Genomic DNA, 26,970 nt, shown 5'->3' with positions numbered 1-26,970 from the left:
AACACTTAAAACATTCAATTTAAAAGGAACACAATGAGGGGGTTCATTTGGCCATAGAAATTATAGTTAGTGCTGTAGAAAGAAACATTAGGGCATGTTTTACGTGAGATCTCAAATATTTTCCTGTTATATTTCAACAGGAGCAGCCTGTCAGTTGATGCCTTTGTGTTCTACTGCAGCTTCCCATAGTGTTCTAAAGAACAACTAGATAGCTAACAGTCTTGCTTATGACACAATGATGGCACACCTGAAGCCATCTTGATTGGAATAGACTGAAAAAGGAACAAAATGAGGGGGGTCATTTTGCCGTAGAAATTATGGTTAGTGCTGCAGAAAGAAAATTTAGGGCATGTTTTAAGTGAGATCTCAAATCCTCTTCTATTTCATTAGAAAATTCGGACATGCAGACTGAAACAATCACTTTCAATACCAGCAGTAGACTTCCAGTTAACTCCCTGGTGAGCAGTAGCTTTACTACAAATTCTTTTACTAAAGTGATCTAATGAACAACTAGAGTGCTAACATTCTGAATTTATGGCAAATGTGTGACACATCTGAATGCCTTCTTGATGGAATCAAAGTAAAACAACTGAAAGCATTTCCTACTGAGGAGACTGCAGTAAATGAGGACATTAGGAAACTTCATAACAAATAAGTCTCCCAAGATGGCCACCAGAGAAAAAAGAGCCCAAATGTAGCACAAATATCACCCAGAGGTAGCTCACATATAGCCCAATGACAGGAGTGTGCAAAACACTTTTTATTTGTAGTTTTTCTGCAGTTTAATATAGTGCAGACTGGTCAGGTATTGGAACGTTACATCTTACTTGGACCCCTTATTGCGTATTTTGCACAAAGTACATGAGATTGATCTTGCGAAACATTGAACTTTACGATTCTGTTAACCTGAAGTTGCTCTGAACCGGGCCTTGTAACACCCATTTTTACCTACTGGTTTTAATTCATTCTCACTGTATTGTATTAGGAAAGAGGATTTACTGTTTTTATTTACACTTTTATGATCTATGTTTCTAAATCAGATCGAATAAAGTTTAATGAACTCTATGGCAGGACGAGGATTATTCATATCTTTCCTCACTTTATTTGCATAGCAGTTCAAAGAAAACGTAACACAACAATCATTAAACAAAAGACTACACAACCCATGAACCATTAGGGGGGTAGTCTCCAAGGCAACTATAGTCCAATCATATCACTGTCCATCGTAAATAATATCGTGACGTCCCTTCCGCTTCCTCTTTCTTCACTGCTCGTCAGTTAAGTGCATTCCTTACATTCTTGGCTTAATCTGACGTTGTTGCTGTTTGTATAGCGTTTTCTTGTGCACGTTATTAGCATTATTGCCTTGGTATTGTTTCATATTCCCTGCGCAGCAGGCTCTTGCCCGAGAGCATGCTCCCCTTCACAGTTTCTCCCACTGTGTGCTCTGCGCGCGGTGATATCCTGTCAGGCGCGTCTGGTCCGAGCAAGGCAGCTCCATCGAGCGCTCCCGCTGGTCTTTTTACCCGCGTTTGGGAATCCGGTCACTCATTTAGTGTCCGCTTGATACCCGACCAACCCTTGCCTAATTTTGACAACGCAATGCGGTGATTTCCCCACACAACCACATCTTATTGGTATTGCCCCTCAGTCTATTCTTATAACAGCTTTGGGGAAAGCCCAGCTGTTGGAGCACCGGCGAGGGGGCTGCCTTAAGGATTTTAAGGGCATTTGTTCTGTGCTCACACCCTCTGCTATCATGTCTTCTCCAGAAGACCATTTTACTCCTCCTACCAGGAAATGGAGGAGGAATGGCCCCCCAACGTCTCCCTCCAGCAGTGGACCAAGCCCTCTCTCTGGCTATTTCTAGGGCGCTGGCTCCTCTTAGGAATCAGGTTGATAAGCCGGCGAAAAGCATCCCTGGGGTGTTCAGTGACCTAGATCTGGTGGTGGCGGGTCCCAGTAGCTCCCAGATGGGGAATAAAAGGGCCTTTAAGCATAACGCGGGGCACTTGGAAGGATCTGATAAACTCACGGAGACCTTCCTCAAGAATGCGCAAACGCTAAAACATGCACCCTGCCAGGAGGAGGAGGAGTCCGGAGAAAATTGCGACGCTGTCACCACTATTGTAGACCGCGACGGCGGGTTTTCCTTAGAGGGAGAGGGTGTATCGAAGGACGATTTCTCCTCCGATGAGGATAAGGACTCGGGGCGTCCCTGGCATCCAGAGTCCCACTCCTCTCAGTCCAGGGTTGGGGACGGGGTCCACTCAGACATGTTCGAGCCTACCCAAATTTACCATCCTAGGTCAGCGGAGTGGACCCCTGACACCAAAGTGGCAGAGTATGTGGTGGGGAAAATCCATCAACCCCTTGAAAGGGAGGTCAGGAATAGGATGATGGGAGAATGCCCCAGGCCCTCACTGAAGGGGAAGGTGGCACACATGCTTAAAATTGATGAGAAAATATGTACCAAGTATATGAGGGATTCCAAGTAAGGAATTGATAGGTCTTGGACGTGGTAGGGCCCTTAACCCAAATTATTCAATTGGCAGAGCGTTCAAAAGAGTCAGGATCCTTGTCCACGGATATTGTGGCTGGTTGGGCGCACTACCCTAAACCCTAAAACACTACCCCCTACACCACACAAACAACACTGCACTACCCTAAACCCTAAAACACTACCCCAGCATGACCCCCCACACAACCCAAACACCACTGCACTACCCTAAACCCTAAAACACTACCCCCAGCACAACCCCCTACACTACCCAAACACCACTGCACTACCCTAAACCCTAAAACACTACCCCCAGCACAACCCCCTACACTACACATACACCACTGCACTACCATAAACCCTAAAACACTACCCCCAGCATGACTCCCTACACTACCCAAACACCACTGCACTACCCTAAACCCTAAATCTACCCCCAGCACGACCCCCTGCACTACACAAACACCACTGCACTACCCTAAACCCTAAAACACTACCACCAGCACGACCCCCTACACTACACAAACACCACTGCACTACCCTAAACCCTAAAACACTACCACCAGCATGACCCCCTACACTACTCAAACACCACTGCACTACCCTAAACCCTAAAACACTACCCCAGCATGACCCCCTACACTACCCATACAACACTGCACTACCCTAAACCCTAAAACACTACCCCAGCACGACCCCCTACACTACTGCACTACCCTAAACCCTAAAACACTACCCCAGCATGACCCCCCACACTACCCAAACACCACTGCACTACCCTAAACCCTAAAACACTACACCCAGCACGTCCCCCTACACTACCCAAACACCACTGCACTACCCTAAACCCTAGGAAAAAAAACACCCCATGCCCAATCCCCTTTACCTCTCACTCCTCGTGGTTCCTCTCTCCTCGTGGTTCCTGCTTCACGTGGTCTCTGAGGGGCGGTGCACGTCATTGTGAGGAAACGGAACAGCCTCTGTTTCCTTACAACAACGTGGATCGTCTACATGTTTTTTAGAACACATGGTCATTTACCATACATACCTTTACAACACAATTTGTTGTAGAGGCATGCGTGGTAAATGACCATGCATTCTAAAAAAATGTGTAGTAATGACTTCGCGATGTACAACGCATGCGTGGTAATGCATGCGTTGTAATAGTATCGCGAAGTAAAAAAGTCATTGTAACGGCTGTTTACCGATCGAAGCTGGCCCCTGTTCTTCAGTGAGACATTTATTTGATTAATTAGGAGGAAGGAATGTGTTTTTTTACCGAAAAGTGCATTCCCAGCTGTTTGGATCTAAAGGAGTTCTGTTGTTGGACGGGGCCGGCGCGACATGTCATCAGAAAACATAGCTAATGGAAAGCGTCCTCCCTGAAGTGTGGAGCAGTGCCATGAGAGGTCAACGAGTGTGCGTCCCACCGCAGTATGACCGTACCACGTGACCCATGTGCCGCCTCCAGGGTACGGGAGGCAGAAGCGGCATCGCAGGTCCTCTTGAAGACCTTTGTAGCACTAATTCTACATTTTGGTACTAGGGCATTTTTACTTTGTTGTTCCTGCCAGATACAAAGAGAAGATCCTGTGTTATTCAGTGCCCTCGTTACCTTTTTTGTGGGTTCTGGTGCTTGTCACTTCGCTGCCCCGCCAGTGCCCATGACTGGGCACCCCACCTCGTGTGCCATTTGCAGGGCCTCTGCCCTCGCATCACAGGTTTTGGTTTCTGGAGTGGAAACATAAACAGTTGTGTAGAGTTCTTTCTGTAGTGGAATGTAGAACTTGTTGCTGGATTGGAATGTTGATCTTTGAAGGGAAGATCAGTACTGTAATGCTGGAGGATTAGCTGGAGGTGCTTCCTTTACTTGTTACAAATAAAGTTCCTCATCATCACTATCCTGCTTGTTGGAGTGGATCTTTACATTGGCGACGAAGGACTTATGCTGCGCAGGGGGCAGACAACAAGTACCTCCACCCCTGGATTAATCAGATTTCAGAAGAACCCACTGCTTTGAAAGCTGTGTTTCCTTGGATATGTCGTCAAGATACTAGGTTGGGGTATGTACCTGTATCTTGTTAGAATTCAAGATTTCTTCTACTTTTCTACTTCTACAACGTTTCCAGCATTTTCTCGCTTTTCTAAACGTGCATCAAACGTGCACCTACTTACTGAACTACAATTTCTGTGGAGGAAAAACGTAATTTGTGCGTGTGGAGCACAGTGTGAATTGGATAACTGTCTCTACTTCTTTGAGCCTGAAGGATGAACATTGTGCAACGTTGAACTTGGTCATATTTCTGGGATTTATGATAAAGAGAGATGCTCGTCTACGTGCATTTGCTAAGTTATTAGGATCGAGCAAACTTCCTATTTCCAACTGTATCGGACAATGCTTGTGTACGTGCATTTGTTAAGTTATTAGGATCGAGCAAACTTCTTATTCCTAACTGTATCGGAAAATATTGGCACGTTGAGAATTAAGCAATTTCTTAGAAGTCAACATCAACTAACCGTCATTACAGCATTCCACCACGCGACCAGCATCTTTCAATACTTCATCTGCATTCCTATGCGCAAGGTCCGAGCGTGCGGTACAATATGACGGAGATTACTTCCTGGTTTACTGTGCCCAACTATCTCTAGAAAACAACTTGCGTCACGCATAGCACGTACAGCGGCCATTTTTGAAGGTTGGGAAAGCGTCCAACTGGGATTTCATCATGCATAGCACGTACAGCGGCCATTTTGAAAGGTTGGGAAGGCGTCCAACCAGGATTTCACTTCTTTAAATTGATTCGCGAATATTGCTCATCACGCTCTTTACTCCACAAGAAGAAATTTATCACAATTCTACAGCGTTTGAACTGACAGTAATTTATTTAATTTTGTTATCATTATTAATTACTAATTATTCCTCCACAGGTGAAAATTGTTGGATTTTAACTGACAAAGATTTATCTATTTATTTTAGCCTGTCATTATTTAACTACTAGTTATTCTTCCACAGGTGAAAGTCGCTGAGATTACAGTTCAATAAGAGATAGACAGGTCCTATCACTTGTTAAAACTACAGTCCATTAAGGAAAGATAAGTCCTATCACTCATGGCAGACCAAGGGTTAGCGACTCCTCCTTCCTTTCTTCCCACTCCTGGAGATCCTCCCATTCTTTGGAAAGAATGGAAAAAATTATTCTTAATGTATGTTCTGGCAACGGGTGCAGACAAGTATGGCCCAGTGCGCAAACAAGCTATTTTACTGCATCACCTGGGTGTAGAAGGGCGACGCTTGTATGAAGATCTGCCAGAAATTTCTCTGGGGATGGGTGATGGTCAACCATCTAATGTCTATGAAATGAGTATGCAGATGCTAGAGGTGAGGTTTGTCGCTAAAATCAATGTAGTACTAGAAAGACACAATTTTTTTTGTAGTACTCAGAAACCAGATGAAGATATAGCAACTTATGTGGGTGCTTTGAGGGGACTTTCTTTGACTTGTCGCTTTGGAACATTGGCTGACTCACTTATACGTGACCAAATTGTAAGATGTACTAATAATAAGAGGGTACGCGAGAAACTCCTTATCAAAGATTGTACCTTAGAAGAAGCGATACAAATAGCAAAAGGGCTTGAGCACACAGATCTTTGGATAAGAGAGATGGAGAAATGTAATAACTCGGTGGTACCAAAAGAAGTGATATCGAAAGATATAAACTCTAAGGGATCAGAAATACATGCATGTGTTGATGAAACTAAAACTATAAAAAGTTTAGGGAAAACAGAACCTAGACCTATAGACAAAAGGGTAGATACTTCTCATGAGAATAAGACGATACCTGTGTACACACGTTCAAGGGGTATGATACCGACAACATTCACACGCAATGTTAAATGTTATCGATGTGGAGCTCCTGGCCATATAGCTTCAAGTACTAAATGCATGGCCAGAAATACTATTTGTAGAGCGTGCGGGAAAAGGGGACACCTTGCCAAAGTATGCAATGCCAAAACCCAATATGTACAAGAAGTTGACGATACCTGTGAAAGCGTTCAAGAGCTGATGTTATGTGTAGATGGTTTGTCCTTTCCTAAGGAGGTAGATTGTAATGTTATCAACGATATGGGAATTCCCATGGAGAGCACGGGTAGATTAGAAAAACCTCATTCTATTATCGGCTTAGACATGAACAATGTGAAAATGTTGATTGATTCTGGAAGCCTATACACGCTTTTATCTAGAGATATGTACCTTGAAGTGTGGGGAGAAAAGATTAAAGTAGAAGAATGGAATATTTCAGACATCAAAGCGGTAGGTTATGGGGGAGGACAATAGAAATACTAGGCTTCAAGTGGATGTTAATAACTTTTGAGAAAGAGAACATTTATGGGCGAGTATACTTGATGAAACAAGGTTCAAATTTGCTTGGTTGGTGTCACCAAAAAGATCTAGGGATAATGTTAAATCCAAATGCCAGTGAACCAGTTATATCCACCTTTGTTCACGACGTTAGTAATTATGAAACTAATGTAATGGATAGATTTCCTAGCGTTTTCACTGACAAATTAGGAAAACTAGTGAATTTTTCTCACAAGATTATCCTGAAGAAAAACGCCAAACCAATTGTTCATAAAGTTAGAAATGTTCCTCACTTGATGAGAGGGCCTCTCCAAGATGAATTGAACAAGTTGTTGGATCAAGGGATTATTGAGCCCATTGAGGCCTCAGAATGGTTGGCGCCCATTGTGGTCGCCCCCAAGGAAGGGAATAAAATTTGTTTGTGTGTAGACTTGCGCGATTTAAATCGTAACATATGGGTAGATAGACAGCCGCTACCTAATATATCAGAGATGTTAACTGCAATGGGGGGTGGAGCTGTTTTCAGTGTGATAGACATGTCAAAAGCGTATCACCAAATTGATCTTTGCAAGGAATCAAGACATCTCACTTCATTCGTAACACCGCTGGGAGCCTTTCGTTATTGCAGGATGCCATTTGGTTTAGCATCCGCTGCAGCGGTGTTTCAAAGAGTTATGCAGCAAGTGTTTTCTGGATTGGACAATGTGTTGTTCTTCCAAGACGATGTGCTGGTCGTAGGGAAAAGTGATGAGCATCACGATAAAGTAATGGAGGAAGTTTTGAGACGGATGGAAAAACATGGGCTTACAATCAAAAAGGAAAAATGTCAACTTAAAAAGAAAATGGTGACATACTTAGGTCATGAGATATCTGAAGCAGGGATCAGGCCTAAAAAGAGTATTGTATTAGCTATAAGCGAGGCCCCCATACCACTTAGTAAGGAACAATTGAAATCTTTTCTGGGGTTGGCAGAATATTGTTCCAAGTTTGTGAAAGGGCTCACAGAGAAAGTTGAACCTCTGAGACTGTTGATGAAGAATGGTGTTGTGTTTGATTGGAATGAAAAATGTGATGAAGCCTTTAAGTCTGTAAAGAGTTGTATACTCCATGCTCCTACGCTTGGTCATTTCAATGTTAATGCGAGAACATTTATTACAACTGATGCTAGTGCAATTGGAGTTGGAGCTGTTCTAACTCAGGTGTACAATGGAGAGGAAAGAATTATCGGTTTTGCATCCAGAAGGTTGCAAGGGGCTGAAGCTTCATACTCTGTGATTGAGAAAGAAGCTTTAGCTTGTTGTTGGGGAATTAAGCATTTACACTACTTTGTTTGGGGGTTACCCTTCAGGGTTCGTACCGATCACAAACCTTTAATACATCTGTTCAAAGGAGGGAGAGGTTTAGAAGGTAATGTCACGCCAAGGATTTCCAGGTGGATTCTGTCGGTAATAGAATACAATTTTGAAATGGAATATGTGAAGGGATTGAAAAATGTTGTAGCGGATTGCTTGTCCAGATTGCCAGCTGATGTTGTAGATGCGGATTTAGAAGATAGTGTAGAAGCAATCAAGTGTAATGAGGAGCAAGCGTTTGATAAGGAAGAATGGGAGTCTGGTATTTTGAATGATGTGATTTTACAGGCAGTTATGGATTGTGTGACAACAGGATGGAAAGATGATCAGGTACAAGATATTCGGTTCAAAGGTTATTGGAATGTCGAATCAGAATTGAGTGTAAGCGAAGGGAAGTTATGGAGGAGAAACCAATTAGTACCACCGGTTAGTTTAAGGGGGAAGATTGTGAACATAGCTCATGAGGGACATCTGGGCAGGAACATGACCAAGAGACGAGTTCGACAGTCATTTTGGTGGCCAGGTATGGACAATGATATTGAAAATGTAGTTAAAGATTGTCATGCCTGTGCTAGAAGTGAGAAGACGAAAGTCACAAGGCAACCGCCATTAGCGTGTCCAGAGTTTCCTACACGTCCCTGGGAAAGGGTAGCGATTGACTTTTTAGGACCCATTGTCAAACTGGGGTCACGTAACAAATTCTTGATGGTCTTGGTAGACTATCACTCTAAATGGTTCGTTGTTGAAAGTACTGAGTGTATTGGAACTGAAAGGGTAATTGGATTCATGGAAAGGATATTTATAAATGAAGGGATTCCCAAGACACTTGTGTCGGATAATGGAGTTCAGTTAGTTTCCAAAAGGATGCAAGAGTTTCTCCATGGAATGGGAATCAACCACGAGAGGGTTGCATTATTCAGACCTCAGGCCAATGGGTTGGTAGAACGAATTAATAGGTTGATAATGGACAATATTCAGCTCTCTATTTCCAATGGTTTACTGTGGTCAGAGGAACTCAAGAAATTGGTTTGGTCATATAGGGTAACACCGCATTCAGTGACGGGGGTGTCACCTTTTGTCTCTCTTAAGGGACGGGAACCAGGCATGAAAGAGGTCCCAGGTTGGCTTAAGAATAAAGAGTGTGTGTGGGTAGATCGTGAGGCGGTGAAGAATGATGTGACAGAACAACAACATGCTGTTGCAAGGTATTACAATATCAAGAAGAGTGTCAAGAATCATGATTTTGTAGTTGGAGATTGGGTAGTCATAAAGAGAGGAGGAATTGTTGGCAAGAAAGAACAGAGCCAGCAGTATCCCTCTAGGACAGCACCGAATTATCAATTAGCCCATTAAATTAGTTGGTGATAGTTCAAGTTCACCCTGTGTGTGCACTCTTGAGTAGTACCCGCTGACACAATACTTCCCCAGATTCTGGGGCAAAATGAGAAATAAACAGCAAAAGGCGCACCACTTCCACAAATGTAAATGATATTGAATTAGTCCATGTACATGATGTGTTTTCTTTTTCAAAAGTTCTTCTTTATTGTTCATTTGTTAAAGTGACATTTAAGAAGAGCCAAAGCAGCCGACGCGTTTCGTCCAACTTGGGACTTCTTCAGGGCTGCAAAATGCATATATAAAACAGTATATAAATACCACGAATAACCACATATAATATTTTACAAACCCAACAAACATAATCTGTGACACAAGACAAATTCATAAGCGTGTTAAAAAAAGAAGACAAAACATTACTTTTAACGATACACAGAAGACATAAGGAAGCTAAAAAAAGGGATTGTCAATGAATTAACAGTTGTTATAAATTCATGATCGTCATTTTTCAGTTAACTAATCCAGATAAGAACAACCTATCAACATATAAACATAATTCTGAAAATAACAGTTTAAGAGCGTATATTTATAGAGTTCAGTTGGTTTCTTAACCATAGTCTCATTCCTCAGCCAAATTTGCATGGACCATGTTTAATTTGGTCAGAAAGGTTTTGAGTTTATGAAAATCATCGTGTTATAACCTAACTGACTCAGTAAAGTTTTAAAAGAAAGGAAACAGAAGAAATGAGAGACCCAAGGGTATACCCACCGTAAATGACAGTATACCGATGTATATTTATTTTCTGGAAATTTCTAGAGCATCATTCTACGGCACTAGAAAAAAGCCAAAGTGAGAGGGCATAAAACAGAGGAATTTTCTAACGACATTAAGTATCAAATTAACGTTAGTACGTCATTTGTTGTGATGGCCTTAAGCTGGACCGGAAGAAGTTAACAAGGAAATAAGCGTAAATAATGCGTAAAGAATTAAGTTAACAAGGAGATAAGCGTAAAAAATGCGTAAAAAATGATTTCATAGTATGCGTTAGTGAGCGTTTGTCCTAAGTGGGTATTCCATGTATATCCCCCAAAAAATCTTTTTTATAAAAAAGAGGAAGAGCTCCCCATGGGAGTATATGTACTTACATTCATGATATAGAGAGTATGTCGATTAGAATACAGGTGTATGTCAGACAAATGGCAAACGCTGGTCCCGTCTTTTTAATATAGCACCAAGTCAAAAGTTTATCCAATGATAAGGATAAAAGCCAAAATCTTTAAAATGCCTAAAAATAAAAACACGACAGTCCAATCACCCAAAATGAATCAAAGTGTGTTAAGTTATTAAACACACCCACTCATTCACTATATGTTGGTAAATTCATATTATAAATTAAAAGAAATAGTCTAATAAGTCAAATGGGGTATCAGGTCAACCTAGTTACAACCAAGCTAATAGCATAAGATGGAATGGTCCCATTATCACCATCCCTAATGTTTAAGTTTTGAGGTTATGTTTGCAAGTAAGTCCTAGTTCCAACATAGAAAATCTGGGTAAAGTCACTTTGACATCCAGACATGTTATTCAAATACCCCAAACCCTTAAGTTTTAACTCAATAAAGTCTTAAATTTGTTAAAGTAAAAGAGAAAAATTAGGTCTGCTCAATTCTAGGGAGTGAGACACAATCCAAAGTTCTGTCATGAACCTACCCGAGTCCGCATATTCAGTATCCACGATGGGACCCAATCCGTCAGCGATCTGTAACAAACAAGAGTTGCGCTCGCGTGTTTAAATAGTGTTTGACCCAGGGATTATGAACTCAAAACACCTGGGTTCCATGCCTCGCTGCCGGGGAGATGACGTCACAACACCGTCAGTAAGAAAACTGAAGGTAAACTCGGTTGCCATGTTGGAAGGGTGATGTGTATGAATTAATCTCGGGCGAAACCAAGCACACGATTGAGAATTTCATAACTAATATATACCAGGGACCAGCGATCGGAGAATAGTAAATGCACTGTGAGTCTAGACAGGTGACAGCCCATTAATGGTGTTTTGGCACAAATGTGTCACAACTTTATTGTGAGTCAGAAGGCAAGCGACCCCGCGGCCATGTTGGAAAGGGCATAATTCACGGTGTCGGATTCGAGAGTATACAAATTTGCAACTCGTTATCATAAATCCGGTATATGTGATGATTTCAAAAGCCAAGGATGAAAAGCCCAACGGCTTTAGATCGAAAACAATGTAATTTGGGTATTTTCATGGCACGGGCATAGTATATCGGCGAAATAAAGACTGGTGGCCATGTTGGAAAAGTGAAGTTCACCGCATTAGCTCAAAAAATTGATCATGTGTCTCAGATAAGAGAAAATCCGATATATGTGATGATTTAAAAAGCCAAGGATGAAGAGCCCAACGGCTTTAGATCGAAAACAATGTGATTTGAGTTTTTTCATGGCACGGGCATAGTATATCGGCGAAATAAAGGCTGGCGGCCATGTTGGAAAAGTGAAGTTCACCGCATTAGCTCAAAAAATTGATCATGTGTCTCAGATAAGAGAAAAGATGTACATTAAGGAAAAAAGAGAGAAAGGGGAACCCATGTTGGTTAAGCAGTTGAAATCAGACGCATTCCAAAGTGTCAACTCATCAATAAAGTATCGTAGGGGGTCGCATTGGAGTATGTGCATGTAATAAATAGTATGAAAGAACAGATGTTATACTTTTGGTTATGAGGATTGAGGAAGGTTGGAAAACCATAACTGTAATCAGTGATAAGTTACTTTGTTGCAGAATACCCATCAGAATTCATAGAGTCCAGTGACATAGCCTTTCATAACTAGTTTTAGAGAAACGCACCAAGAAGAAACAACTTGATTACTGTTATGGACATTAGCGAAAAATTGATAAATAGTAGCTATACTGGATAACAGATTGCTTCGTTACAAATTCATACCCAGGAACCAAAGGATCCAACAAAGTTGTAAATAAATAACAAAACATTAGCATTACCAAAGAAGCAGTCAGGGATAATGAGGAGGAATTGTTACTAAGGGTGAGAGCAAATTCTCACAACCGATACAAATCAAATTGGTGAAAAGAGACATTCTCATTATGACCGATGGTTCTGCTTGGAGCGCAGGTAATGTTTCCAAGTGCAATGCTCCAGATTTGAATATGGGGAATTAATGTTACTTTTATTGCATTGTAGTAGATGTAGGACAAAATGTCTTTTTCTTGTATGCTACAAAATGTCTTTTTATTGTATGCTCTTCTTATTTAAAAAAAAAAAATGTAAGGAGGAAGATGTGTAGAGTTCTTTCTGTAGTGGAATGTAGAACTTGTTGCTGGATTGGAATGTTGATCTTTGAAGGGAAGATCAGTACTGTAATGCTGGAGGATTAGCTGGAGGTGCTTCCTTTACTTGTTACAAATAAAGTTCCTCATCATCACTATCCTGCTTGTTGGAGTGGATCTTTACAAGTTGCTCCCAAAGGACTAGCCTGAACACTTAGGTGAATATCCCCTGCACAAGCATTCCACGGAAATTCTTTCCTAGCTTTCCCATGTTGACAAGGACTTCATAATAGCACAGCTCCGCTCGCGACACCGTATGATGTCATCGGAGCCATAAGATTACCTCGTCGGCGTGCTGACGTCAGTTCCACCCATTTTATCTGTGCCACCGAGGCAAACAGGCGGACCGAGACATTTTCACATGTATACATAGTATAATAAATATATATATATTCACTGAAAAAACCATAGGTTTCAGGCACGTTATAGTTCGAAATTAGCATTTAAAAAACGTTAGAAATTCACTGTAAAAACCATAGGTTTCAGGGGCGTTATAGTTAGCTGGACATTTCACTCGTACAAATCCATAGAAATTCCCCCGTTATAGTTAGTTCAGCTAATTATAACTTGCGCGCCCGCAATGCACTGCTGATGATGTCACATATTACATTACTCATGACATGGTCAGTGACATCACTCATGACATCACTGACATCATATCTGAGCCTAACTATAACATCCCTGTAACATTTGGTTTTTACAGTGAATATAAATAGATTGTGCTTGTAATGAAAATCCAAATAAAATGTAGCTGCTGCAAAGTAGTAAAAAAGTCAACCGCAATAATGCGCCGGTTGGCTGTTGAAGATCTAACAGAGAGGTCTGAAAATAAGTGCACTGGAATGCGTGACGCATGGGCTTAGAACGGGCTTCTCCAACGAGTAGCTCGGGAGCTAATGGCAGCTCTCCAGCCAGTAGCTCTCCTATATGCAGCCCGGCATATGCTTTTGCATGGTTGAATTAATATATGTATACCAAAATTGAAAATTTGCAATTGAGGCAAAATACAAGTATCTCCATAACTCATAACCAGTTATGATAACCTTGGTGCCAGTGACATTGCAGCTATGGCTGGTATGTATTACCCATGCAAAGGCATTCCAAATGAATAACGCTTTTTAAAAAATATTGCTGGTAGTCCTGCCTGGTGCCCTGACGCTATAATTTCTGGTAATCTAGCTTTGAGCGTACGCTAATGTAATCACGTCTGATGTGGTCACTATTACAGCACTAATAATACTAGTAGCTCAGAATGGTTTTTAATTAACTAAAGTAGCTTGTAGTAAAGAAAAGGTTGGAGACACATGGCTTAGAAGAATCAGGGAGCATAGCACACACATAAAAATGTAGGGAAGAGACAGTGAAGTGCCATCCAGAAATAGTTTAAGGCACAAGGCAAATGTCATGCCCTGTATTGACTGCACCAGTCAAGCAATGGAGATACATACTGGGGTAAGGATTATGGCCAGATGCTCAACAGATTGCTGGCTCAAATGATAAATGAATAGGTGAAAAAACACAAGTGCCGAATCAAAATAAAATGCCAGTAATTTTGAAACCCAAACAGGTGAAAAACTGAAAGACATCAATTGCTACATATTAAAATTTACTACACAATGAACAAGCAGGACCGTGGTATGCCCATGTGGTCCAGGACATAGGAGAAAATATTTGTAAACATGGACACTAAGTTTAAAATTAAACTCCAGTGGGTAACCAGAGCAGAACAAAATCATGTATCAAAGTTGTATGCAACAATTCAGAATATCTCAAATCTCATGCAGTATTCTGTCTAAAACAAAACCAAATGTGAAATAATAATCAAATGTGAAAATTAGAATAAAAGAAAGCAGTGCATCCAAAATTGTATCTAAGATGTGAAAAAACACAGTGAAAATGGGTGAAGAAGAGGGTAGATGGACTTATTCAAAGAAGTTGCTCGCAGTGTCCTTGTATATACCTTCCTTTCAACCATAGTACAGAGGAGTACAACTTGCACTCATTCACAGATGAGCAACAAGAAGCAATATTTTAAAAAGGACATAATGATCATTGTAACATGCTATTAGCCATTGTATAAATGAATATTCCGTTCTTTGTCTTGGTTAAGCCTGCGTGGGCTAAGAGTGTTAAGATCAATAATCTGTTGTGACTCTCTCTCATTTTCAAAATGCAGTCCCCTCCTCTTGGAATCAGTCAGATCTATTCTATGTCAATAAATTATAGTCACCACAATGTTTGTTGTGGAAGTGCTTTGCCACATAGTATTTGGGGTCATTATGTTATGTCTATGTCTAAGAGGTTCCAATTGAATACAAAACATTTAGGAAATGAAATAAGAAGTGGGCCTTGGAGATTTCTCATCAATGTAATATATACCAGATGCTATTACTGTACAAAATATTTTTTTTTTTTCAATCAATCAATCAACAAAGCTTTATTTCGACACGTAATGTCATAAAAGCACAAAGCACATAAAACAATTACAAATTCATTATTTTTAAAACATGTCGTTAAAAAAACAGTTTAGAATAAATATCTAAAAATGTATTAAATTTTTGCAGCTTTGAGAATTAAAAACAATATTGTAAAAAAGTTTTAATTGGACCTGCTAGATTTTTGCCTGATTAGCCATGCCCATCCTAGGAATTTCGCCACTCCACAGACTAAGGTGGTATTAGTGGTGCTTTTAAGGATTCGCATAGCAACAATGTGATCCCTTGTTCCTAACAGTAGACATGCAGGTTTAAGCCATTTCGTCCTAGGTGATAGGTAGGCTGGGCATGCAAAGAAAAGATGGGAGACGCATTCGGTAACACCAGGACAGAAAGGGCAGTCAGGGGGGGTCTTGTGGGGGGGTTTCCACTTACTAGTAAAGTTGCGAACTGGAAGCGTCCCAAACCTGAACTGGATAAAAAGTGACCTGTCCCTGGGCTTGGTAATGAAGTCAAGGTATGGTTCTAGAAGAATAGTTGACTTATGTTGATAAAAAGCCTCTGTCAACCTTCCAATGTTGGGGTCTCTTTGTTCCGTGGCATCCACCCAAGCCCAATAGGCTCGCTTAACTTCAATCTTTGATAGAGGTTCCCCCGCTGGCCAGTCAGTTATAAGGCCGGTTGCAATCAGGAGTTTTTTTGTATTTACAAGCCACTCAATTTTATGGGCACCTTGTAGGTTCATAACCTCCCTGAGCCCTTCAGCATAATTAGAGAGCTCAGGGGTTCGCCACAGCCGCGCCCAGTATAACAGAGGGCGGAGAGTGGCTAAATCCCTAATTGAACGCCTGCCAAAATCACTAAAGAGTGGTTTAGTCGGGGTACCCCTGGGAAGTGATACAAGTTCCCTGAAGAACTTGTTTTCATTGGTAGTCAGTGAATCAACACAACTGTAGCCCCATAATTCGGCGCCATAAAGTGCACTACCCACAGCCTTTGCTGCATAGATGTTTAGCACTGGGGTAATAGGTTTGGAAGTGGAGGTCCGAAATTCCTTGCCCAAAGCACCAGTTACTCTTTTCAGATTAAGTGCCATTTTATCTATATGAGGCTGCCATCTGAGCCTGTCAGAGATTCTGATTCCCAGATAGTCAAACTCTCTGACACGCTCCAATGGTTTCCCCTCTAGGGTCAGAGTGGAACCAGAGTATTTTGAGGGATTAAAATAAAGGAGTTTAGTCTTGGTGGTGTTGATGACGAGGCCTCTGCGCTCACAAAACAAAGAGAAGCGCTGTAGCAACTTCTGTAAGCCAGACGGAGTTTTTGATATTAACAGGGTGTCGTCTGCGAAAAGAAGTGCTGGAACTTTATCGCCCGCCAAAGCGGGAACATCCGCTTCAACTTCAAGCAAAAAAGAGACCACGCCATTGACAAATAGCGTAAAAAGTGTTGGCGCCATGACACACCCTTGCCGAACCCCTCTATTCACTGGGATTTTATTTGTTTTCTGGCCCTGTGATCCCCATCTGATGCAGGCATAGTTCTCTTCGTGCATTCGGATGAGGAGTTTCAAAATGTAGGAAGGGATGCCCAGCTCCTCCAAGATTGACCACAAACGGTCGCGGGGGACCAGGTCAAAGGCGGTTTTAAGGTCAATGAACGCAAGGTATAAAGCACCCTTGCCGATAGAAACCGTCTTCCAATGAAGGAGCATTAACCTGAAAGCTTGGTCAATGGTGCTGGTGCATGCCCTGAAACCCGCCTGGAACTTGGTTAAAATCCCTTCCTCATCCACCCAGGAATGTATCCTCTCCAAAAGAACCCTGCCAACCAGCTTCTGACCCGAGTCGATTAAGCTGATAGGGCGATAATTCGCCGGGTCACCCCTTAGGCCCTTCTTGAAAATGGGGATTACTTCTGCACCCTTCCATGACTCCGGCACCGGGGATCCACTCAATAGGCTGTTAATATAAATGGTAAAGAACGCAGCCCAGCCTGTTGGATTTGCTTTAAAAAGGTCTCCCGGAATGCCATCAGGACCTGATGCCTTGGCAGATACAATCTTATCTATAGCGGTTTGGACCTCTTTCTCCTTAATGCTGGGGAACAGGACATGGTCATGCGATCTTTCTGTAATCCCAGGGGTGGAGAGCTGGTCTACCACAACCTCAGGATCTGCGTACAAGTTCCTGAAGTGGTTGAACCATTCCCCATCCGTGATGTGATTAGGGATTTGCGCCTGGGCACCGCTGGATGATCTCCTCATAATAGACCAAAAAAGCTCGCCATTTTTTGCTTGGCTCGCTAATTTCAGGGAGACCCAACGCTGTTCTTCCCAGAGTTTCTTAGCAGATACGAGGGCTTGCCTGTAAAGCTGCCTCGCTTGCCTAACCTCAGCAGAATTATTAGATTTAATTGCGGAAATTAGGCAATTTTTCTTGGTTCTGCAGTCTTTATTAAACCAATCATTCTCTCTTACAGCTCTAGGGTTGGGTTTTTTCCTGCGGTCAATAAACAGTGCCCCAATTGCATTCGTAGAATCCACATAGACTTTAGTATGGCTAGAGATGTCCTCAGATAATGAGGAAAGCCTAGTGGTATAGTCAGCAAGAATATTCTCCAACTCAGAAAGTTTGCTGTCGCTGAGGGCGATTTTAGACCATTTAAGGAATCTTCCACAGTTAGAAGGCTCAAGCTGTTTAGTCAACAGCTGCATGCCTAGTAAAGGGGAGATAGCCTGTCTATGCCAGACTTCACGCATGGAGAGGGACAGGGGATTATGGTCACTGGATGTAGATGGAATTACAGCCATATCGACTACAAATTTCCATCCCCTCTTGTCAATTAAGATGTAATCTATTCTGCTTTGGCTGCCTACTCTATTAAAAGTGTTAGCGCCCACTAAATCAGAAGGGGTGCGCCCGTTGGCAGCTCTTAGGCCGAATTCCAACGCTAAGGCGTTCATTTGAATTACGGCAGGGGTCCATCTTTTGACAGGGTTCAAGGAGAGTGAGGGGATATTCCATCTAGTGTCCTCATCGTGCGCACCCAGTAAATCTTCTGCGGCAAGTGGTTCAAAAGAACAGTTGAAATCACCGGCGACAAGAAGATAAGATTTCGGGGTGCATGCAGAGAGTAACTCTGTGAGTGCTGAGATGGTGAGCGACTTAGCACCCCCTTGAGTGCCACGGGAATAAACGTTGAAAAGTTCCCAGGGTGGACTATTCTGGGTGTCTTTAATAGTGAGCCTCATTATATCAGGCGTGGAGCGACCATCAATGGTGACCTTCAGGTTAAGATCCGCCTTGATCCATACCATTAGGCCACCAGAAGGGCGCCCACGACCTGACGAAATAGCTGGGATAAAAAAGCAACAGAACCCTGGTTTGTATATTGGATCTACGCTCCAGGTTTCCTGGAAGATACATATATCGTATTCTTCTATGAAGGTGTTCCAGTCAGGGAGATCTAATTTGTTGCGTAGACCAGCAGTATTCCAAGAGACAATCTTAAGAAGACTAGGTGTGGATACCCCGGAGGTTGAGGAGTATGTGGAATAAATATGCGGGGGATCAGAGCTACTGATGGGCCTCGTCGGGCTCGCTGACATAGTAGGTAGGTTCAGCCCCATAAGATCAGGCACTAAGGTGGGCTCTGGGGGACCAATTGCTGAGAGGAGTGGAGGAGGGGCTAGGGTGACTTTACTGACCTGCAGTCAATCGACAGCTTCAAGACTGCTGAAGCGATTTGCTGTAGGCATAAAGTCTAGGGGTGGCAGGTGTATAAGCCGACTCCCCCGTGGATAGCCTCTCCCTTTTCCTTTTACAACTGTCCAAGACTCTGTAAAATGACCAGGTGGATAAAAATAGGTTAAAGGGAGAGTTAAAATACTTGAGCCTGTGGTGGTCGACCTCCAATTGCAAATATGCTCAACTGTTCTAGTACCCTTAAAGTTGATTAGGATGCAGTCACCCTTTATGTTTTTAGCTAAGTGGCCTATCCACGGAACCCGTCGCACCATAAGAATTTTGGCGCTAATGTGTGGGGGTAGTGGTCTGTTTATGTTAAGCCAGTATACAACCCTATTCCTTAAGGTTGCTGGCGACTCAGATACATTACTCTCCAATTCAGGCACTCCTGCCAAGATTACAACATATGGAGCTGTTTCAGGAGGCAAGTTGGGAATGTTAGCCATGGCTATAGACTCTGGAGTTGAGAGCCTAGCAGCCTCAAATAGTTCAGTTTGGCTGTGCAAAATAGATTTCCTTGAGTTGCCTGCTCTAGGGGGGGCGTTAGGTGTGGTTAGGGATTGGCTTTCAGTTGGGGCCGGTGGCAGAAGTTTAGGGGCTAGCGGGACTTTCTTGACTCTAGAGATGGCAGTTGGGTTAGGGACCTCTGGCCTAAGAGTAGAGCTTAAGGCGGTGGACAGACCCCCTAGAATGCGTTCGATCCTGGCTAGATGTTCTTCAATTTTAAGAAGTCTATCCTGCACAGGACAGAGAGAGGACCTAATTAAATCCCGTATGTCGTGCAAACATAGAGGGTCAGGAGTCCCACCCTTGGCCGCTACGCTTTGCCCATCTCCCTCCTCCTGACTTATTAACCTTAGTGGTGTAGAAATAGGATGGGGGGCAGGATCATCCAGTAGGGCCCCCTGTGGGGCTTGCTCGATGATATCAGGGGTTTTATTCATTTTTCCCTTTTGACTTGGGACCTTGTGTTTGTTTTTGGGGCGTTTGCCCTTTCTGCCAGTGCTAGGCGGGCGTCCTTGAGTTGTTTTGGGAATAGCCCCCAAGTTGCGCTCCCGAAGCTGCCTAGTGCTACACTCCGGGGCGGTGCTCTGGGCAGACGGCAGAGGGCAGGGAGACAATAACAAAGAGTCTAGGACCAGAGACTGGTCCTCCACTAGACTATTAGCAACGATTCCACTGGCTGGCAGCTCCTGGGCTGATGCATCTGTGTCAGATCTAGCTACGCTTGTGGAAGATAAAGATTGGCATGGTGGAGACCGAACATTAGCGAGGTATCCCAAGGACGACCTTCTGGCGGCTGCCAGATCCTGGGAGACGCGGCGCTCCAGAAGCATTATTTCTTTGTCAATGACACAGTTAACTTTAGTCACAAATTGGTCCATTGTCCCCGTAAAATGAGCGTTTGCCACCCTAGCTTTGTTGTTCTTTGGTGGCATAATGATGGACAATTGGGCAGACTGCAGGGAGAAGTGGTACAACAAGTGCAGAAGCAATAATTAATAGATGATCAATTTCACAAACAGTTTTGTGCGCGAGGCGCCCGTGGAAAAAAGTGTGGCAACAGTACCTTAGATGGAGTGGAGTGCAGGAAACGTTAAAGGGGTTGCCCAGCCCAGACTGTTCCAGGCAGTGACGGGCAAGGACGGGCCCGCCCTTGGCCCGGGCTTCGCCCGCGCGCGTCCCGCGCTGCGTGGGGCCTGAGAGTTATTTATACAGCCCGGGCGCTGCCTGATGACATCAGCGGCAGGCGCCCGGAGCTGAGGGTGCTGGGAAGTGTAGTTCTGCTGCCTCCCGGCGATGCCCCAGATCGAGTGAGATTCGTTATGGCCCCGCTGATGAAGCCGTTCCCCTCACGGCGAGCCTGGTTCCAAGTAGTAGCAGTGGTGAGTTCAAAAAGCGCGTCCCGCGCTGCGTGGGGCCTGAGAGTTATTTATACAGCCCGGGCGCTGCCTGATGACATCAGCGGCAGGCGCCCGGAGCTGAGGGTGCTGGGAAGTGTAGTTCTGCTGCCTCCCGGCGATGCCCCAGATCGAGTGAGATTCGTTATGGCCCCGCTGATGAAGCCGTTCCCCTCACGGCGAGCCTGGTTCCAAGTAGTAGCAGTGGTGAGTTCAAAAAGCGCGTCCCGCGCTGCGTGGGGCCTGAGAGTTATTTATACAGCCCGGGCGCTGCCTGATGACATCAGCGGCAGGCGCCCGGAGCTGAGGGTGCTGGGAAGTGTAGTTCTGCTGCCTCCCGGCGATGCCCCAGATCGAGTGAGATTCGTTATGGCCCCGCTGATGAAGCCGTTCCCCTCACGGCGAGCCTGGTTCCAAGTAGTAGCAGTGGTGAGTTCAAAAAGCGCGTCCCGCGCTGCGTGGGGCCTGAGAGTTATTTATACAGCCCGGGCGCTGCCTGATGACATCAGCGGCAGGCGCCCGGAGCTGAGGGTGCTGGGAAGTGTAGTTCTGCTGCCTCCCGGCGATGCCCCAGATCGAGTGAGATTCGTTATGGCCCCGCTGATGAAGCCGTTCCCCTCACGGCGAGCCTGGTTCCAAGTAGTAGCAGTGGTGAGTTCAAAAAGGCGCGTCCCCGTTTTTTTTTATTCAACACAATAAATATTTTTTTCATTTTTTCATCATTTTGTTATATAAAATTAGTACTGATATTTCATTATTCATGTTCAAAAATGGAATACAGCGTATCTTATTTCATTCCATTGGTGTTATTCTGTTTTAAACAAATCCTATTAAATCCTATTCACCCTCTCTTCCCCATTCATACACTATTTATCTGACAATGTGATTTAGTACAGAAATTCATAGCATATGTTGTATTTTGAGGTAAATCAATGTTTGTCCAATCTTTTCATTACAGATCAATAATGATTAGTGTTATCCATGATTCACGTTGTGGCCTCATATGGAATATATGACAATTTGCTAAGGATAAGTTTTCACCAATGGGAATGTAGCCTCTGTTTCAATCGAAGAATACAATCAATATAATCATGGCTAAGATCAGTCGTGTCCTATGCGCGTTTTGGCTTTGAGCCTTCATCAGGAAGCCACGTTTGATGTGAATCCTAAAAATATACACAAATGCATCTGAATTACCAAATACAGGTCCTACTTCATATAATTATTTTTAACTATGCAATTAAAACCATGGTGTGCCACAAAAGAAAAAAAGAAGCAAAGAATAAAATTTAAATACATTCTGTATTTCACCCTATGTGAAAGAAGAGAAAAAGTAGCTTTACATAATACTCCAAAGAAGATCTAGCTCACAGTTCCAATTAGCAACCGATGTAGTATGTACCATACATACTGCATGCAGTTTATAGATCAAAATATAAAAGAACAAAGAAAAGGATGAATTTGAAACGAGGTATAGGGACCTTTATCTCCCAGGTGATGAACAGCATAATGACAAGGAAACTCTGTTACTTGATAACTGGAGTTTGCAAGTGTAATTTGAACTGGTTGACCAAATACTTTGCGTAATACAAATGGTCTGTAGACCTAACCGAAGAATAAGATACATAAACGTGTTGTGTACTTGGAGGTTTAAACATTATTAAACATTATTAAGCTCACATACACGGAGGATTAAAACTATGTTAAGACGGCCGCCTTCAAAACACTATGTTAAGATGGCTGCCATCATAGCACACCGCATAAGGGGCGTTGTTAGCGTTCTTCCGCAACCCTAAACTCTACACGTATCCAATCAGGGCTTGATTTTAAATACCATAGCCTCACATCAAACAGTCTTGACTGCCACCACAAAACGGGACAATCTAGCCGGCCGTTATACACGCTACCGGCATATCTCCAGGCTGTCATTCATGGGACTCCAAAGCAGACTGAATATTCGGGACCGGCAAACTGCACCACAGTAAATTAAACATGTGTGCCAGTTAAAGGAGAACCCATAATCGGATAGTCGAGCATCTGAATTTTTCAGGCAAGCCAATGTTAATGCAAAAGTAGCGATAAGCTTTTTGATATGGGTAACACTTAACCAGCTTCAATGTATATCATATCAGCACCTAAATCCAACGCGCTGTTCTTGAATATGCGCAGCTTTGCCTTTAAGTATAGTATAAGCGCATATTAAATAAAGCCTTTATCACTGTCTTAAATCTAAAATTGGACATAGCTTTTAAGACTCTAAGTAGTCTATATAAAGTCCATCTCTAGACTCATAAATAGCCCCTCTCAAATTTTCTTTGTAGACAAGACTGCATGTCACCTTTTAATCTTGACAGGAGATTCAAAAAACTATTGATATTGGTAAGCATCTGCAAGCTTTGCTTGACCCTTAAACCTCCCAGTACACAACACATTACAGTATCTTATTATTAGCTTATTCTTCCGTTAGGTCTACAGATCATATGTTTTACGCAAAGTATTTGGTCATTGCATAGTTAAAAATAATTATATGAAGTAGGACCTGTATTTGGTAATCCAGATGCATTTGTGTATATTTTTAGGATTCACATCAAACATGGCTTCCTGATGCAGGCTCAAAGCTGAAACGCGCGTAGGACACGACTGATGTGGAAGAGAGGGTGAATAGGATATAATAGGATTTGTTTAAAACAGAATAACACCAATGGAATGAAATGAGATACGCTGTATTCAATTTTTGAACATGAATAATGAAATATAAGTACTAATTGTATACAACAAAATGGTGAAAAAATAAATAAAAATATTTATTGTGTTGAATAAAAATTATTTTGTACAGTATTAGCATCTGGTACATATTACATTGAGGGACAAATCTCCAAGGTCTGCTTAGTATTCCATTTCCTAAATGTTTTGTGTTCAATTGTGATTTTCTCCCTGATTTAGGAACAGTTTTCATTTTCAGGGGTACCTCTTTTTTGCTCACACCTAAGAGGTTTCAAGCCACTTTATATTGGCTGCAAAGATAGTGCTGCCAATGTATCATACATTACATGGCAGACTAAGGCATACATCACATGGTGAGTACTGCATGTCAGAAACTGATGAAAGATACATGTGTTGCCATTCAAGGTAGTGTAAATCTTGGTAGTATTACTGCCCTTACATTTGAAAATCTTCAAGGTTATGTTCACGTATACCTTTAGTGAGGATGATGTCACTTCTTATGAGTATGCCCCTGAATGATTTGTCTTTACGAAATGTGATTCTGGGTTCTGTCCAACCTTTTGATCAATCACAGGAACACTCTTCAGGATTGACCAGTTTTTTGACAGGATGTGTGTTACCCTCTTGGGGCTGTTTTTAAATGGAAGTAGCACTCTGGGAGTGGGTTTGTCTGGTTCAGGGGTAGTGTTGTTAAATAGAAGCTGTTCCCTGTGAACATTGCCAACTCAGGTGATGGCCTTCTTCAACACCATTCCATTCGAGGTAACCTCTTTCCCTGACACTGCAAACCATGGATTCTTGCACCGCCAGGCATGCTTTATTGATACTGCAGTTTCTCCATGCCAGGCTACTTAATGGACTGAAAGTAAAATATTAAGGCTTGAAAGTGCATATATTTTTAATTAGACATTAAACATAGAACTTCCAATTTCAATTCAAATCATTTAGCTATATAGGCCCACTGTGTCTATTGTGCCTCATCTGATTGTAGGACCATGGAAAGAACTACATATTCCACTGCCCATGGGTTACTCTACCTCATCTGCACTTCAGTTGGGACTAATGAAAGAGCTTTAGTGGCTGGCTTAGTTTCTGACACTATTCTTATTGGGGTTCTACACACACTAGGTGCACACCTGGTAATAGTATAAATTCATTTTTGTATGACAGACTATGCACATATATTTGCTTTTTTCTTTGTTTTTCACCAGGGGAAAATATTTTCCCTGAGGCGAAACCCCTTGTGGGAACCCTTTCTCCTCCACACCCACGAATATTAAGGATGTTGCCTTTCTCTACTAACCCTTGAAAGTGATAAACTATAGCCTTTGAGAGGAGTGCATTTCTGTTTCCAGAGAGGGAATAGGTCAGAGAGAAGTGTGTGACTTCCCACAAATATGTATGTTTTTGGGTGTGCACAAACTCAGGGTGTTCCAGACCCGGAACACTCACTTCCCCACTTGGTTGCATTCCTGGAGATGATTCAATCACAAAATCTTCATGTGAGTAAACCCTTTGTTGAGTGCAAATCCAACTTTGTAAACACAGTTAATGATCATAGACTCGCAGTTTGTGTATGAAAAGCCAAAAACACAGGCGCAAATAGCTTTGTGAATTGGCCTGTTTCTTAAACATTTGGCTATTGAACAAATGGACAGTCACTTGCTACTTTTTCTTTACCACATCTGCAGTAAATAAGGAATGGGACGAGGCATGAATGGGGAGGTTAAGCCTTTACATTCCATATACATTCTCCAAGCCTATATGACATGCAATTTTTGTATAAGACGGTGCGTAAGCGATAATTTTTCTTGATTTGCCATGTCTCTGGCCTTGTTTATCCACATATAGTGACGATATCCTAATACAGAATTATTTGGCATTTGGCAGAATTTATTGAGTAGATGCTGCCACCTTCCATTAAACTTAGTCTAATAAACCTGATTGGTATTAAAGCAAAGTTGACACATTTCATATAATCTTGACCAACGCTCATAAATCCGAGGTCATCAGTCCGAGTCGGACTGACCTATAGGGCAATCTGACAGAACAGTGTGTGGGGCGTGGTTTTGGCTGTTTGTAGGCCTGTTTTAAGTTCTGGTGGGGCGTTTTTTTCTCTGATATTACCAGTTCATAAACATTCTCTGTAGCAATGACAAATGCATGTAGGTGCTCATATCTTGGAAAACACATATACAGCGTGTCTGTACAAGTTCAAAACTGCCCTGATTCGCAAATGTGGGCACCTTATTTAACTCTGATTCACTAATGAGGGGCACATTTATTTTGGTGCCTGGGTCTATTTTCTGCCCCAACTGACCCTGCATCAGTCTGACCTAAAGGCAAGTTAATATCTATATGGCTTAAACAAAGAAGTCACGTGCTTATAAATTAATAATACTGTTAATGATAATAATAATGGCTTTTTTTATATAACACATCATACTGCAATTCTGCTGTTTTTAGGCGCAGTAAATAAAATATATTATCACAAAACAAAATAGCTCACATGTTTGCATTTGCAATCTTCAGCTACTTTTCATATAGATTTCTACTCCAATTTGACTTTTTGGTTACGTAAATGCGTTATAAGTTTTGTGTTGTACCATTAATAAAGCATGTTCAAAAATGGTATACATTTTCAGGGGATGTAGTTAGCTTTGCCAATAAAGGGCTCTCAGAAACAAAGGTGCCTATTTATTAGAGGTTTGCATTGCGTTTGTACCATGTAAGGTGGTGGATGCACAACGCACACCTTAAGTAAGATCTATGAAGCTACGCAAAGCCGATTGGCGTGGCCCGTAGTGGTTTCATAAATCTGGAGTAACGCAACACAGTGCAAATTGCTGTCTTGCATTACCCTGCCCTGGAAAGGCGTTCCAGGGCCGTTGTGTGGGTGCTCCCGTGCAGCCCCATGGTCTTTGACGCATTCCAGATTTACCAGTACTGGTAAACCTGGGAATTTGCCAAAAAGTGACGCCTTCCCAAGGAAGGCGTGACAAGGAGAAATATCTCTATTTCTTCATATTTCTCGCTCTTTCAATGAGTGCTACCGTTTGCCGCACACATAGAAAGAGTAATATGTTTCCCAAGATTGGTTTTGTGCAGGAAGGTGGCCCTTTTTGCACAAAAACATTCCTGCATGCAACACAGGCACCCTTGCACCATATTGCAAGGGTGCCCGTGTTGGTGCTAGGCAGCCAAAAGGGTGCCAGCGCATGGGAAAGGACAGAAAGAGCCATATTGGCTTAG

General features: G+C 42.5%; 1 protein-coding gene across 1 annotated transcript in view; it reads left to right on the top strand.

Moving 5' to 3' along the window:
• LOC146829166 (connector enhancer of kinase suppressor of ras 2-like) overlaps positions 1 to 26,970 on the top strand; it is a 1,989,112-nt gene that overhangs the window by 330,613 nt on the left and 1,631,529 nt on the right. The gene's annotated exons all lie outside the window — the stretch shown is intronic.

The sequence above is a fragment of the Triturus cristatus genome, chromosome 5_2, assembly GCF_964204655.1.
Source record: "Triturus cristatus chromosome 5_2, aTriCri1.1, whole genome shotgun sequence".
NCBI lineage: Eukaryota > Metazoa > Chordata > Amphibia > Caudata > Salamandridae > Triturus > Triturus cristatus.
The sequence above is the reverse complement of the archived record's forward strand: the minus strand, read 5'-3'. Positions and strand labels throughout refer to the sequence as shown.